The sequence below is a fragment of the Anomaloglossus baeobatrachus genome, chromosome 4 (assembly GCF_048569485.1).
Source record: "Anomaloglossus baeobatrachus isolate aAnoBae1 chromosome 4, aAnoBae1.hap1, whole genome shotgun sequence".
NCBI classification, from domain to species: Eukaryota; Metazoa; Chordata; class Amphibia; order Anura; family Aromobatidae; genus Anomaloglossus; species Anomaloglossus baeobatrachus.
Genome location: NC_134356.1, coordinates 246,583,175 through 246,597,029, shown reverse-complemented (window position 1 = coordinate 246,597,029; position 13,855 = coordinate 246,583,175). Strand labels below are relative to the sequence as shown.

The following is a 13,855-nucleotide window of genomic DNA, read 5'->3' as shown; positions in this document are numbered from 1 at the left end:
ACATTTTTGCTGCATTTTTTTTCTGCAGCCAAAATCTGCTGTCTTGGCAATAAAAAAGCTGCTTCCAATAAGCAGGTTTTACTGCATTTTGCTGCTTTATTTGGTGTGCCATCTTCTAAGGTTTCTAAAGTAAGTTTCATTCATCAAAAAAGCAGCAAAAACACAGCATTTAAAGGAGTTGTCCGACATTAGCTTAACAAAAATGTTTGAGTTTATCTGTGCTGTATTGTCATATAAATCACACCTACATTGTTATTTTTTGTTTTCTAACTTTTGTTCCTCTTGAATTATCCCTTTATTCTCTGCAGCTTCTTGTTTACATTCAGATCCAGCAAACATGACCACTTCCTGTGCAAAACCTCAGTCAGAGCTGTCACCGCCCAGCCTCAGTGTCCAGCCCCACCCCAGTGTCCAGCCTCGCCCCCTGCCCGCCCCCTGCACACACAGTCCCTGTCAGTATTCTTCCCCAGCACCTGACCTGGTATCACTACAGCATTGCAAATAACAGCCCCACATCCGGCTCTGCTCTGCACCACACACGCACACATATGGCTCTGCACCGCACACATATGGCTCTGTACCGCACACGCACACATATGGCTCTGCACCGCACACGCAAACATATGGCTCTGCACCGCACACATATGGCTCTGTACCGCACACGCACACATATGGCTCTGCACCGCACACGCACACATATGGCTCTGCACCGCACACATATGGCTCTGCACCGCACACGCACACATATGGTTCTGCACCGCACAAGCACACATATGGCTCTGCACCGCACACGCACACATATGGCTCTGCACACACACACATATGGCTCTGCACCGTACACGCGCACACATGGCTCTGCACACGCACACATATGGCTCTGTACCGCACACGCACACATAAAGGCTCTGTACCCCACATGCACACATATGGCTCTGCACACATATGGCTCTGCACACGCACACATATGGCTCTGCACCGCACACATATGGCTCTGCACACGCACACATATGGCTCTGTACCGCACACGCACACATATGGCTCTGTACCGCGCACGCACACATATGGCTCTGCACCGCACACATATAGGCTCTGCACACGCACACATATGGCTCTGTACCGCACACGCACACATATGGCTCTGCACCGCACACACACATATGGTTCTGCACCGCACACACACACATATGGCTCTGCACCGCACACATATTGCTCTGCACCGTACACGCACACACATGGCTCTGCACACGCACACATATGGCTCTGCACACGCACACATATGGCTCTGCAACCCCCCCATCCCCAGCCGGGAACACATGTAGGGAGTACATACTCACCTGTCCTCGGTCCCCGCCGCTCCTGCACGTTCGCCAGCTGTCTGTGCTTTCTTCAGCACAGTAGTGACGTCACCACTGTGCTGAAGAGAGCACAGACAGCGGGAGGGACAGTGATGAGAAGCAGCGCTGCGCTGCTTCTCATCAGCACTTTCAAATGTACCGGCATCGGTGATCTGTGATGCCAGTACATTTGAATGTGTGATCCTGAGCAGGGGCCCGGTGCTGGAGCTGACACCACGGTAGCTGCCGCCAGGCCCCGCCCCCAGGTCACGGACCCCACAGCAGTGCAGGGGGAGGTTACTGGAGAGTAAAAGAGGTGCGGGGGAATGTGTGGGAGGGTGCAGGGAAGGGGGGCGGGGCTCATCACACTGTACCCGCCCAGCAGGGAGGCGACATGCTGTTCCACATTTGCATGTCAACATGGCCCTGCCCATGTTGACATGAAACGACCGGAAGCAGCAAAATCGCGGCAGGAGCGGTCACATGACCACTCTGAGCCGGGGGAGAGGGGCTGACAGCAGGGCAGGTAAGTGGTCTCTATCTACTGCCGAAGCGCTGCGTTCTAAAAAAGCAACATGTCACTTCTTTTATGCGCTTTGGATGCAGGTCCTGCTCTATCTATGGGAAAGGCTTCATCCAGAGCGCATGAAATCGGCTTTTCATTATCGACTGATTCTGCAGCAATTTGAAACGCACAAGTGCTGTTCAAATCGCTGCGGAAATTTCTGCAGGGACAGAACGCAACGTGGGCAAATAGCCTTAAAATGCAATAAAGTGAAAGTGCAAGAGAGGAAGCATGTGTAGTGACAGTAAACGTTAAAAGGGAAAACCTGCAAGAGAGTGCAAGAGAGCGAAAGTGTAAGAGCGAAAGTGCAAGAACCTGACACTGCACGCGAGTGAAAGTTCAAATGCGTGAAACTGCACAAGAGTGAATGAGTAAAAGTACAATTTTCTAAACTTTTTCTTATCAGGCATGTCAAACAAATACATATACCAAGTCAATTAAGTTACGTAACACTGGTGAGTGCATTACTATACTCAACTACCACCGCTCTGTCCAGTGTCCATTGCCGTTCTACTACTCCAGTCAGTGACAACACCCCCTATTTAGACTCTCTGAATCAAACTGTGCTCTGCGTATCCCAGAAGGAACTTTTACAATGTGAATCTATAGAACATAAGAACAAGGCTCCATAGGCTTACATTGTAAAAGAAACTTGTAGTGTAGAAAGAGCTAGCAGGTCTTGTTTGTGGTGATGACACTAAGAGCAGACCGGTTATGGTCACCGTAGAGAGTGGCGGTATGCGAGTAAAGGGGTTCTCTATTACTTAGACAATCCCTTCTCATTCCTTGTTCGCCGCCGTAAAAAGAAATAAAAATGGTGGTGAGGCCCGCGTGTCATAATAATGTCACGTGGGCCCCGACAACACGGCTTTACACATTGATTGAACTGTGCCAGCTCTGGAGGTGAGTATAGGCTTATTTATTGTTATGGGGTGAACAATGGGAATGAGAAGAGGTTGACCAAGTGGTGGACAACCCATTTAATACACTCACACTATATTACATGAGCATATAGTATTCATGTATTTAATCAAAACGTTAGTAGAAGTGCTTCTTTAATAAAGAGGCTTGGGTTATAATTGACAAAGAGAAAGTGTTTAAAGGTTAATTTATCACTAGTATCAATGCTTCTCAGCTGTCTACATGAGCATGCAGGTAATAGAAAGTTGAACAAAATGATACATTGATATCTACAGTCCAATTTTTTATTCCTGAGAAATCGATGCTTTTCTTAAAACAGTGGAACCTTGGTTAACAAGAACAATCCGTTCTGGGAGTGTGCTTGTTAACCAAGTTACTCGTTCAGAAAAGCAATATTTCCCATAGGAAATCATTGCAATGCAGACAATTCGTTCCACAACTTGTTAAATGTCCCATCCTGGTCCCCTATTGTGTCATTCCACACACACACACAAACACACAACCACGTTCTTGTCATTCAGGCCTAAGGGGCCAAGAGCATTTAAATCCATAATTAATCTAGACTCCCTTTAGAGTAATGCACGGTGGGTATCTCCCTCTCACTATACATTATTTGGTATATTAATGATGAAGAAATCATACAAAAATGTATACATTTAAAAAAGTTTTTTTCTTTAAAAACTTTTTCTTCAAAATACTCTCAAATGTAATGTATAGTATTTTTCTTCTAACTCTTGTTACATTATTTGATGTGATGATTATAATGCTCTTGCTATTTGTTTACTGTACTATTCTATGTCCGCTCGATGTAATTACAACTGGTTGTTTTAAATGTATTTTAATTCACTCAGTGACGTTGCTTTCCGCACCACCTTGCATAAAAGGGCGGATACAACGTCCCTGATTTCACTGGACTCGTAGAAGCAACTTGTTTGCGAAACGGCCCGCCATTATACATATATACACACACACACACATACATACATAGTCATAGAAAAAGCACCTTTTGAACTTTATAGTTTTATGTATTGGGAAATAAGTCATGAAAATAAAGACAACTCTTTGAATAACAAGGTGTGTCCAAACATTTGGTCTGTACTGTAGATCAGGTAGATCAGGACAGCAAAAAGTCAGTCCTTACATGTCTCACATTGGTAACACCCTCTTCCATTTAAAATAATCCCCAGAGGCAGATCAGTGTCCGGCCGGTAGATATTAACATCTCATTTACATACTAAGATTACATATTAAGAAAAACATGGAGTTCTCTGGAATAAAACATCGGATAGGATATAACAATGTATTATTTTATTCAACCTTTAATGATATACATGCGTGTGTGTGTATGTATATATATATATATATATATATATATATATATATATATATATATATATATATATATATATATATATATATATATATATATATATATATATATATATGTATATATATATATATGTATATATATATATATATATATATATATATATATATATATATATATATATATATATATATATATATATATATATATATATATATGGATTAGGATAGTTGATCTGACAGATTCCCTTTAACTTTTCAAAAAATGTTGTCAGAAGGCTCCATATTTGGAACGGAAAGCAACAAATTACAAATTATATCAGGACACTAATGAAAAATGATCCCTTAGTATATATCTATAATCACATGGCCAGTAATTGAGAAAAGGGTTAAACTTTTACCTCCATTTACAGGCTCTGTACTGAAATAACTAACACAATTACATAAAGGAAATGCAAATTGGATTGGGGCATAGCTGGCTTGTACAAGCTGAATGGAAAGTTATGTTTCTCATTAGCAACGCATTTCAGGCTCTTAAGGCACTGAAGTATTAGCAACACTTTGCTCGCTCGCTCTTCTATTAAACAGTGTATCATCTAGAAAGTTATCTGTGTGGGTGGTGACACAACCTGCCTTAAGGCATACATTGTTTCAAGGAGTCTTTCAGACTAGAGATATCTGATTAATTCAATTGTCGTACACAGTCTTTTGGCCCTCTTTGTGGAAAATTGAAATAGGAAACAATGCTTAAATATTGAAAAGTTGAGCAGTTTAAAAACAGACTTATTTAGCCATAAAGTGCACAAACTTCCATCTGGACTTCATTAATGTGAGGCATGGAGAATGTTGACAGTCCCCTAAACAATAGGCTGAAAACAAGGAACAAAATGAAGCAGATAAACTAAGCCGTGGGTTCACCAGCAGTGTACTAATATATTAGAAAGTTGCAAAAACAACAAAATCCTAACATAATCTTATCACAAATGTGTCCTTTACAAGCAATCTATCCAATAATAGAGCAGGTGATGCTACTCTGCTCCTGGACTGGCCAACTGTCACAATGAACAACATTAATGACAATCGTTCTGATACATTTTTAAGATGGATAACTAGATATTTATAGTACTCTCCCCCAAAATAAAAATAAAAAAGGATAAATATCATAATATTTAGTTGGCAATCCACACACCGTGGGGAAAAAAGTATTTAGTCAGCCATCAATTGTGCAAGTTCTCTCACTTAAAAAGATGAGAGAGTCCTGTAATTGACATCATAGGTAGACCACAACTATGAGAGATAAAATGAGGGAACAAATCCAGAAAATCACCTGGAGAGCAGACAGCAGCTGCAGAACTACAAGGCTCAGCATGCTCCATCCAGGACTGTATGCTGGAGGGAGAGGGAGGGGAATCAGAACTACAAGGCTCAGTATACTCCATCCACTAGTGTATGCAGGAGAGCAGACAGCAGCTGCAGAACTACAAGGCTCAGCATCCTCCATCCAGGACTGTATGCAGGAGTTTTTTGCCTCCCAAAAAAATGATGTGGGAGTCGCCATATTTTTGTATGCTAGCCAGGTACAGCAGGCAGGTACGGGCTGCCCTCAACCACCAGCTGCCTATTTGTATCCGGCTGAAAACCAAAAATATAGGGAAGCCCCTTTTTTTTTTTCTTTCTTATTATTATTTCATAAATTTCATGAACTAATTAAAACAAAAAAAAAACAAAACATGGGCTTCGCCCAATTTTTGAGTCCAGCCAGGTACAACTAGGCAGCTGGGGATTGGAATCTTCAGTACAGGGTGCCCAAGCTTTCTGGGAATCCCTGCTGCGAATTGCAGTCCGCAGCCACCCCAGAAAATGGCGCTTTCATAGAAGCGCCATCTTCTGGTGCTGTATCCAACTCTTCCAGCTGCCCTGATGCCGGGTGGCTCACTGGGTAATAATGGGGTTAGGGCTAGCTGTATATTATCAGCTGGCCCTAAGCCCGAAATTCATGGCGTCACGTCAATATTAGACATGGCCACCATGAATTTCTAGTACAGATAAAAAAAAACACAACACACATGAAAATATTTTTATTAGAAATAAAACACAACACAATTAGTGACTCCATCTCTATTGAAATAAAGAAACCCTCCACCTACACAGTAATCCTGGGTCAAGGGTCCCACGCCGTCCAATCCAGATTCAAGATCATCTGATCGGTTTGCTGGAAGGCAAAGCGATCAGATGATGTCAGGTTCAAGGACATGAATCAAATCACACATCAGCTGATTGTATAAAAGCTGTTTATACAATCAGCTGATGCATCAGTGCAAAAAAAACGACTCACTTATGTGCTGACTCCAGTCTGATCGCTGCAGGACCCGGCGATAATCAGCTGATGAAGTCTCCTGACACAATCAGCTGATCATTTAGGCCGGCCGGGTGGTAAAAAGCCGGCCTCACCGCTGCACTTATACGATCAGCTGATGCGTCACGTGACCGCATCAGCTGATCACCGCCAGGTCCTGCAGCTATCGGACGTGCCCGGGAGTCTGCACATAGCCGGAGCAGGGGTGGCGGTACCGGGAGAGGAGCTGGGAGCGGACATGTCGGGAGTCTGCAGATAGGTGAATATGATATTTATTTATTTTTTTTTTACTGTTCACTTTTGATTTTCCAGCTGCTTCCACCCACCGTCCGGCGATGGCGCCGCACGGGAGCGGACATGGCGCCGGTCGGGAGGTGGAAGAGGCGGTGGCGGTATCGGGAGGATTCACGCTTCTGTGTTTACCAACAGAAGGAATCCTCTTCCTGTACATGTCACTTTACTACCCACCCCTTTTATAGCTGCGTTTTTAGTCATAGAAATGCACTAAAACGCAGCTATATTTGCAATTTGCGTTTTTCATTGCGTTTTTGAACATCTCATTGAACTCAATGGGTGCAAAACGCAGTGATAAACGCAAAAGTAATTGACATGCTGCCTTTTTGTGGGCACCACAAAAATGCAGCTAAAAAAACCCACTGTGTGCAGACAGCAAAAATGAAAACTCAGACTTTGCTGGGGAAGCAAAGTCATGCAGTTTTTTTTTTTTTAACAAAAACGCACCCGAAAAACGCACAAAAACGCAGCGAAAAACGCACTGTGTGCACATAGCCTTACACTTCTTTCCTCACCATTCACTGGTCCAGAGGGGAGTTTGCTGCACTTCTCCAGTGTGTTATAGATTGTAGCGCTGACGTCACGTTGACTGCTCTGCAGACATTAACTAAGCTTAGTAGCTCTGCCAGAGATAACAGCACAAACTGCTTAGAGCTGCTGAGCTCACTGATTGGCTTCACATGTTGTCAACCATTTGGTCAACTGCTAGTCTATAATCTGGATCGCTCGGCTAGGCCCGTGTTTAGTATGAAAGGGCCACCAACAGACTCCTCTTAAAATGGCTTAATTCTGCACCAAATAAATGGATAGGCCACTTTAATTCAACAGGCCAGATCCTTCTCTTCCTTCACATCATCTGTTGAGGGGAGATTAAGGAAGCCTGCACATTAGACTGTTGGCTGATCCCACTGATATCAGAGGGTTCATCTGACATTAGTCGAAAGTGCATGAGGACGTAAATGACACATTGCTAGAATTGGGGTGTCTATTACAACTTTATGCTTATTATCAGACAGGACAGCATAAATCTGCTGACAAAGTAATAAAAGGGTCAGACTTGTGACACAGATATCTGTCCTAGGGTACCATACTCATGAATACCCAAACTGCTTATGGATGCAAAAGAAGCACTAGAACGGTCTTAGGCTATGTGCGCACTGGAAAATGGAACTTTCTCAAGAAAATTCTGCAGGCATTGAAAGATTACCGCACCTGCGGTAAAAAAACGCGGCAAACCGCACCCGAAAACCGAATGCGGTTTGCCGCGGTTTTACCGCGATATTGTTCGCGGTATTGCCGCGTGCGGTTTGGTACATGTGTTTTATTGCATTCAATGCAATAAAGCACATTGAAAAAAAATAAATAAAAAATCAATTCCTTCTGAGATAGATAGTAGATAGATAAATAAATAGACATAAGAATAGATAGAGGGATAGATAGAGGGATAGATAGATAGAGGGATAGATAGAGGGATAGATAGATAGAGGGATAGATAGAGGGATAGAAAGATAGAGGGATAGATAGAGGGATAGATAGATAGAGGGATAGATAGATAGAGGGATAGAAAGATAGAGGGATAGATAGAGGGATAGATAGAGGGATAGATAGATAGATAGAGGGATAGATAGATAGAGGGATAGATAGATAGAGGGATAGATAGATAGAGGGATAGAAAGATAGAGGGATAGAAAGATAGAGGACAGATCGCTGCATTTCTCACGGTCAGTAGTGTGTTCACATTACCGGCCGTGGGAAATGCCCTGTGGTTACCTCTGCTGTCTCGCTGCGAGGCTGCATTCAGCGCTGTGTCAGTCGCGGCTGGATGTAAGCAGCGCAGGACCTGTGGATTACGCCGGAGCTGTGGATTACGCCGGAGCGGTGTGTTTTGGGGGGTTAATAAACGGGTGAACGAGGCTTTTTTGTGTTTTATTTAAAATAAAGGATTTTTCGGTGTGTGTGTTTTTTCACTTTACTTACGGGTTGATCATGTCAGCTGTCACATAGACGCTGCCATGATCAAGTCTGGACTTAGTGGCGGTGATCCGCTGCCATTAACTCCTTATTACCTGGATCGCCACTGCATCACGGCATCTAGAAGAGCTGGGGACACTCTGGTACTGCCACTTAATGGATGCGACAGTCCCGGGGCAGCTGCGGCTGATATTCTCGGCTGCGGGAGGGGGGAGGGAGGCGGGGGACATTAACCCTGCCCCTCGCACTCCCCAGCCTGAGAATACCGGGCCGCTGCTGTGCACTTACCTCGGCTGGACGGTAAATATACAGCTGAGCCCACGTGTTTTTTTTTTCTATATTTCCGTTTGCTTTCTATGTGTATTCTATATGTCTGTGTCTGTGTTCTATGTCTGTGTCTGAGATGTCTGTGTGTGTCTGTGATGTGTGTGTGTGTTTACTTTGCTCCGCTTCCTCTTCCTGTAATGACATCACTTCCCTACAAACCGCAGGCAAGCGATGTACATTACCGCAGGAAAACGCAATGAACTGCACAGAATTTGCAGCTTGCGTTATTCCCTGCGGGATTTCACGATTACATTGGAGTCAATGTAGTGAAATCCCACAGCGACGTGCGGAAAAGAAGTGACATGCAATTGTTTTTGCTGCGGGAATCCCGCAGCAAAACATGCAGCTGTCAAATTCCGCTTAGTGCGCACAGGATTTTTTTTTCCCATAGGATTTGCTGGTGAATCACTGCAGAGATGTTATGAACATTTTCTGCAGCGAAACATGCAGCAAATCCGCAAGAATCCGCGGCAAAAACCGGCAAGTGCGCACAGGGCCTTAGCACCATAGGCCATAAGGCCACGTGCCCACATTGAGTATTTGGTGACTTTTTACCTCAGTATTTGTAAGGCCACGTGCACATATTGAGTATTTGGTGAGTTTTTTACCTCAGTATTTGTAAGGGCAGTGCACATACTGAACATTTGGCGACTTTTACCTCAGTATTTGTAAGGTCACTTGCACATATTGAGCATTTGGTGAGGTTTTTTTTTACCTCAGTATCTGTAAGGCTATTTGCCCACGGGAGACAGTAACTGCAGAATTTTCTGCGGAAAACCTGCGGATTTTCTAGATTTTTCCAGATAAATCCGCGGGTTTACGCAAGTACAGACACTCCCCATGTTATTCTATGGGATTTGGGGAGTGCTGCATCAATACTGCGGTATTTGCGGCTGCGGAAAATTCTGCGGATTTCCTGCAGCCGCACGTAACTGCATGTCCATTATTTATGCAGAATTATCTGCGGAATTCCTGACTTTCCACTATGGAGATACAGGGCGGGAATTCCGCAGGAATTCTGCACGGTTTCTGCAGGTTTACCGCAACAATTCAGCAGAAATACCGCAGCAATGGATAGCTGCGGATTCCGGGGAGTTGCTGCGTGAACCTGCGGAAATACCTGCAGAAAAGTCCACAGGTACGATCTCCCGTGGGCACATGGCCTTAGGCAATGTGCACATCTTGCATATTTGGTGAGTTGTTAACCTCAGTATTTGTACGGTCACGTGCACACATTGAGTATTTGTTGAGTTAGGCTGGTTTCACACTACGTTTTTTTAACATCCGTCATGAACGTCTTTTTAACACAAAAACAGATCCAGTGCAAATGCGTTTTCATTTCAGTGCATTTGCAATGGACTCGCGTCAACATGCGTTCACATGCGTTTGCGTGCGTTATATAGTGAGGATCAAGCGAGTTGCAGTTTTTTTAACATTTTTCAAAACCGCTACTTGTCGCGTTTTTGAGCTGCGTCCAAATACTGCAAATTGCTGGATCCTGACTATACTGCATGCAAACGCATGTGAACGCTGGCATGCTGAAAGACAGCATCCTGCTTGCTCTACTGAGCATGCACAGAAACCAGCCTCGCGTGATCAGTCGCTCTCTCCCCTACCCTCTCTGTCTCTCTCCGCCTCCCTCCCTCTTTGTCTCTCTCCCTCTCCTCTCTCTCCCTCTGTCTCTCTCCCCCTCCCTCTCTGCCTCTCTCACCCTCCCCCTCTCCCCCCCTGAGAGCTGCGGACGCTCGTAACCAAGATAAATATCGGGTAACCAAGGAAAGTGCTTTTCTTAGTTACCCGATGTTTACGTTGGTTACGTGTACAGGGAGCAGGGAGCCCAGCTCCTAGCACTTGCGGATGCTCGTAACCAATGTAAATATCGGGTATCCAAGCAAGTTACCCGATGTTTACCTTGGCTACGAGCCTCTGCAGCTGTTAGAAGCCGGCTCCCAGTATATCACGTTCAGTTCCACTGACTGCCGATCACATGACTCCAATGCCCGCCCATAAACTTAAAGTGACAGGATCCTGCAAAATAACACATGCGTTTGCATGCGTTTTTATTTGCTGTAAAAGCAGGATGCGCTTTTACAGCAAAAAAACGTTCATGACATGTTCAAAAAACGTAGTGTGCAAGCAGCCTTACCAGTATTTGGAAGCCAAAACCAGGAGTGGGTAATAAATACAGAAGTGGTGCTCGGATTTCTATTAGGCCGGCTTCTCACTTGCGATTAACTTGCATGAGTGCAATGAGAGAAATTCTCGCATTGCACTCGGACCCATGTTAATCAATGAGGCAGCTCCAATCTGCTATTTTTTTGGTGAGTTTCTCGCGCGAGTCTCTCCTATGCAACTCTATGGGAGCGGGTAAATAAACGGATGTCACACGGACGGCACACACACCATCCTAGTGACATCCGTTTTTCTAAATACATTTATCGCATGTTTCAAAAAACACTGGAAATTAGTGAGGTCTCACAATGTCAGTTAATCTTTATCTCTGTCAGTCGGTCTCTATTCTCTCTCTGTCGGTCTCTCTTTCTGTCTCTATCTCTCTCTCTGTCCATGTGAGTCTATCCCTCTCCCCCCCTCTTTCATACTCACCGATCCATGATCGCCGGCGCGGCGCTGCACGGCGTTCACACTGTGGCGGCTTCTCCTCTTTTGAAAAAGCCAGCCGCTCATTATTCAATCTTGTATTCCCTGCTTTCCCCGCCCACCGGCGCCTATGATTGGTTGCAGACACACCCCCACGATGACTGACAGCTGTCTCACTGCAACCAATCTCAGCCGTCGGTGGGCGGGTCTATATCATGCAGGTAAATAAATAATTTAAAAAAACGGCGTGCGGTACCCCCCAATTTTTATACCAGCCAGGGTAAAGCCACACGGCTGAAGACTGGAATTCTTAGGATGGTGACCTCCACGTTATGGGGAGCCCCCACCCAAAAAATATCAGCCTGCAGCCGCCCGGAATTGCCGCATCCATTAGATGCGACAGTCCCGGGACTGTACCTGGCTTATCCTGAATTGCCCTGGTGCAGTGGCAATCGAGGTAATAAGGAGTTAATGTCAGCAGCCCATAGCTGCCACTAAGTCCTAGGTTATTCATGGCAGGCGTCTCCCCAAGATACCTTCCATGATTAACCTGTTAAAGAAAATAAAACACACATATCCAAAAAATGCTTTATTTGTAATAAATGACAAAAAACAACACCCTCTTTCACCATTTTATTAAAGTCCCCAAATACCCCTCCAGGTCCGATGTAATCCACAGAGGTCCCACGACGCTTTCAGCTCTGCTACATCAGAAGCTGATAGAGAGCGGTCACAGACCATGACCGCTCTCTGTGAGCTCCCCACAGCGACTGAAGTGAGTCGCGCTATCAGCGATGACGTCACTCAGGTTAACCACGGCCACAGATCTCAGCGGGAGGACTGCAGCTGTGGCGGCGGGTAACCTCAGTGACGGCACCGCTGATCGTGCAGATCACTGCAGTCACTCAGGGGATTTATGGTCACCGTTGAGACCTCCACCGGTGACAGAAATTCAGGCCATGCCACACAGACAGCCGCGGGATGACAATGAAGTCGGGTGAAGTTCATCCGACTTCATTCTGATGGCACGGCTCTGTCTGTGTCTGCTGTCAGCGGCCATGTAGCAGAGCTGAATGGCAGATGACATAGCTGCTGAGAATAAAAACAGATCCCATACGCATCACTCGCATTGCACACGGACTGCAATCAATTGAAAAATCCCAGGATCACATTGCAGTTGCATTGCACACTGATCATAACGTGAACAGATCTCATGCTACTTTCTAGCATGAGACTCAGACCGATTTTACATGCACAAATGTGTTTCCAGCCTTATACTTTCCCTCTGATTATTCCACTCCTGGTTTTGGCTTACAAATACGGAGGTAAAAAAAGCTAACCAAATACTCAATATGTGCACGTGGCCTTACAAATACTGAGGTAAACTCACCTAATACTCAACGTGTGCATGTGTAAAACCCTCACCAAATACTCAATGTATGCACATTGCCTAAGGTGTAAAGTATAACCAGAAAGTAGGTGACCATCCAGCTCCGAAAATTAGGTAAAAATTGCTGTAACTTTATTGGAGTAGTTAAAATCCAAATTCCAAGATTGATAAAAATATTGTAGATAATATGACCAAAGTTGCTATAGCAGCATAGGACAATGTCACTCCGGCGTCCTTTGTCCAGGCCGTAAAGTATAACACTTTTGCACACACACTTTATCATTATTATTGAGTACGGCCCTAAGATCTGATTTCCACAACAGAAAACACTTAGCATGAATTAGTATGTTTTCTGCAGGTCAGATGACGGATGACAAGTTCAGCAAGCACTTACAGATGCGATATCTGGCTTGGCAGTGCATGTATATACAACTACACTCTATATATCTATGTATATGTACAGTACTGTGAATGTATATATAGGCACAACCTTTATTTTCCCTTTACAATGTTACCTTCCACCCGTTCGGCCATTATTCATGATCATTTTTACAGCTGATTAAACAGGGTTTGTTTAACGCTTTAATTAATGTGCTCTGGTTCCTATTTTAGAAGGCTCATATTAATCTTCCCAGTCCGTATACAGCTGAACAGTATTAGGCAATTGAAGGCAATTTATTTTATTGTAAGTGCAACAAAATCCTGTCCAACATAGACATAACTGATTAGAGTTCGCCGCAGACATACAGGTGGTCACACACTACTCAGGCAGA

The 13,855-nt window shown here is 44.4% G+C and overlaps 1 protein-coding gene across 2 annotated transcripts in view; it reads right to left on the bottom strand.

The window, feature by feature from the left end:
• The window catches only part of TMTC2 (transmembrane O-mannosyltransferase targeting cadherins 2), a 414,704-nt gene that overhangs the window by 188,510 nt on the left and 212,339 nt on the right, over positions 1–13,855 (bottom strand). The gene's annotated exons all lie outside the window — the stretch shown is intronic.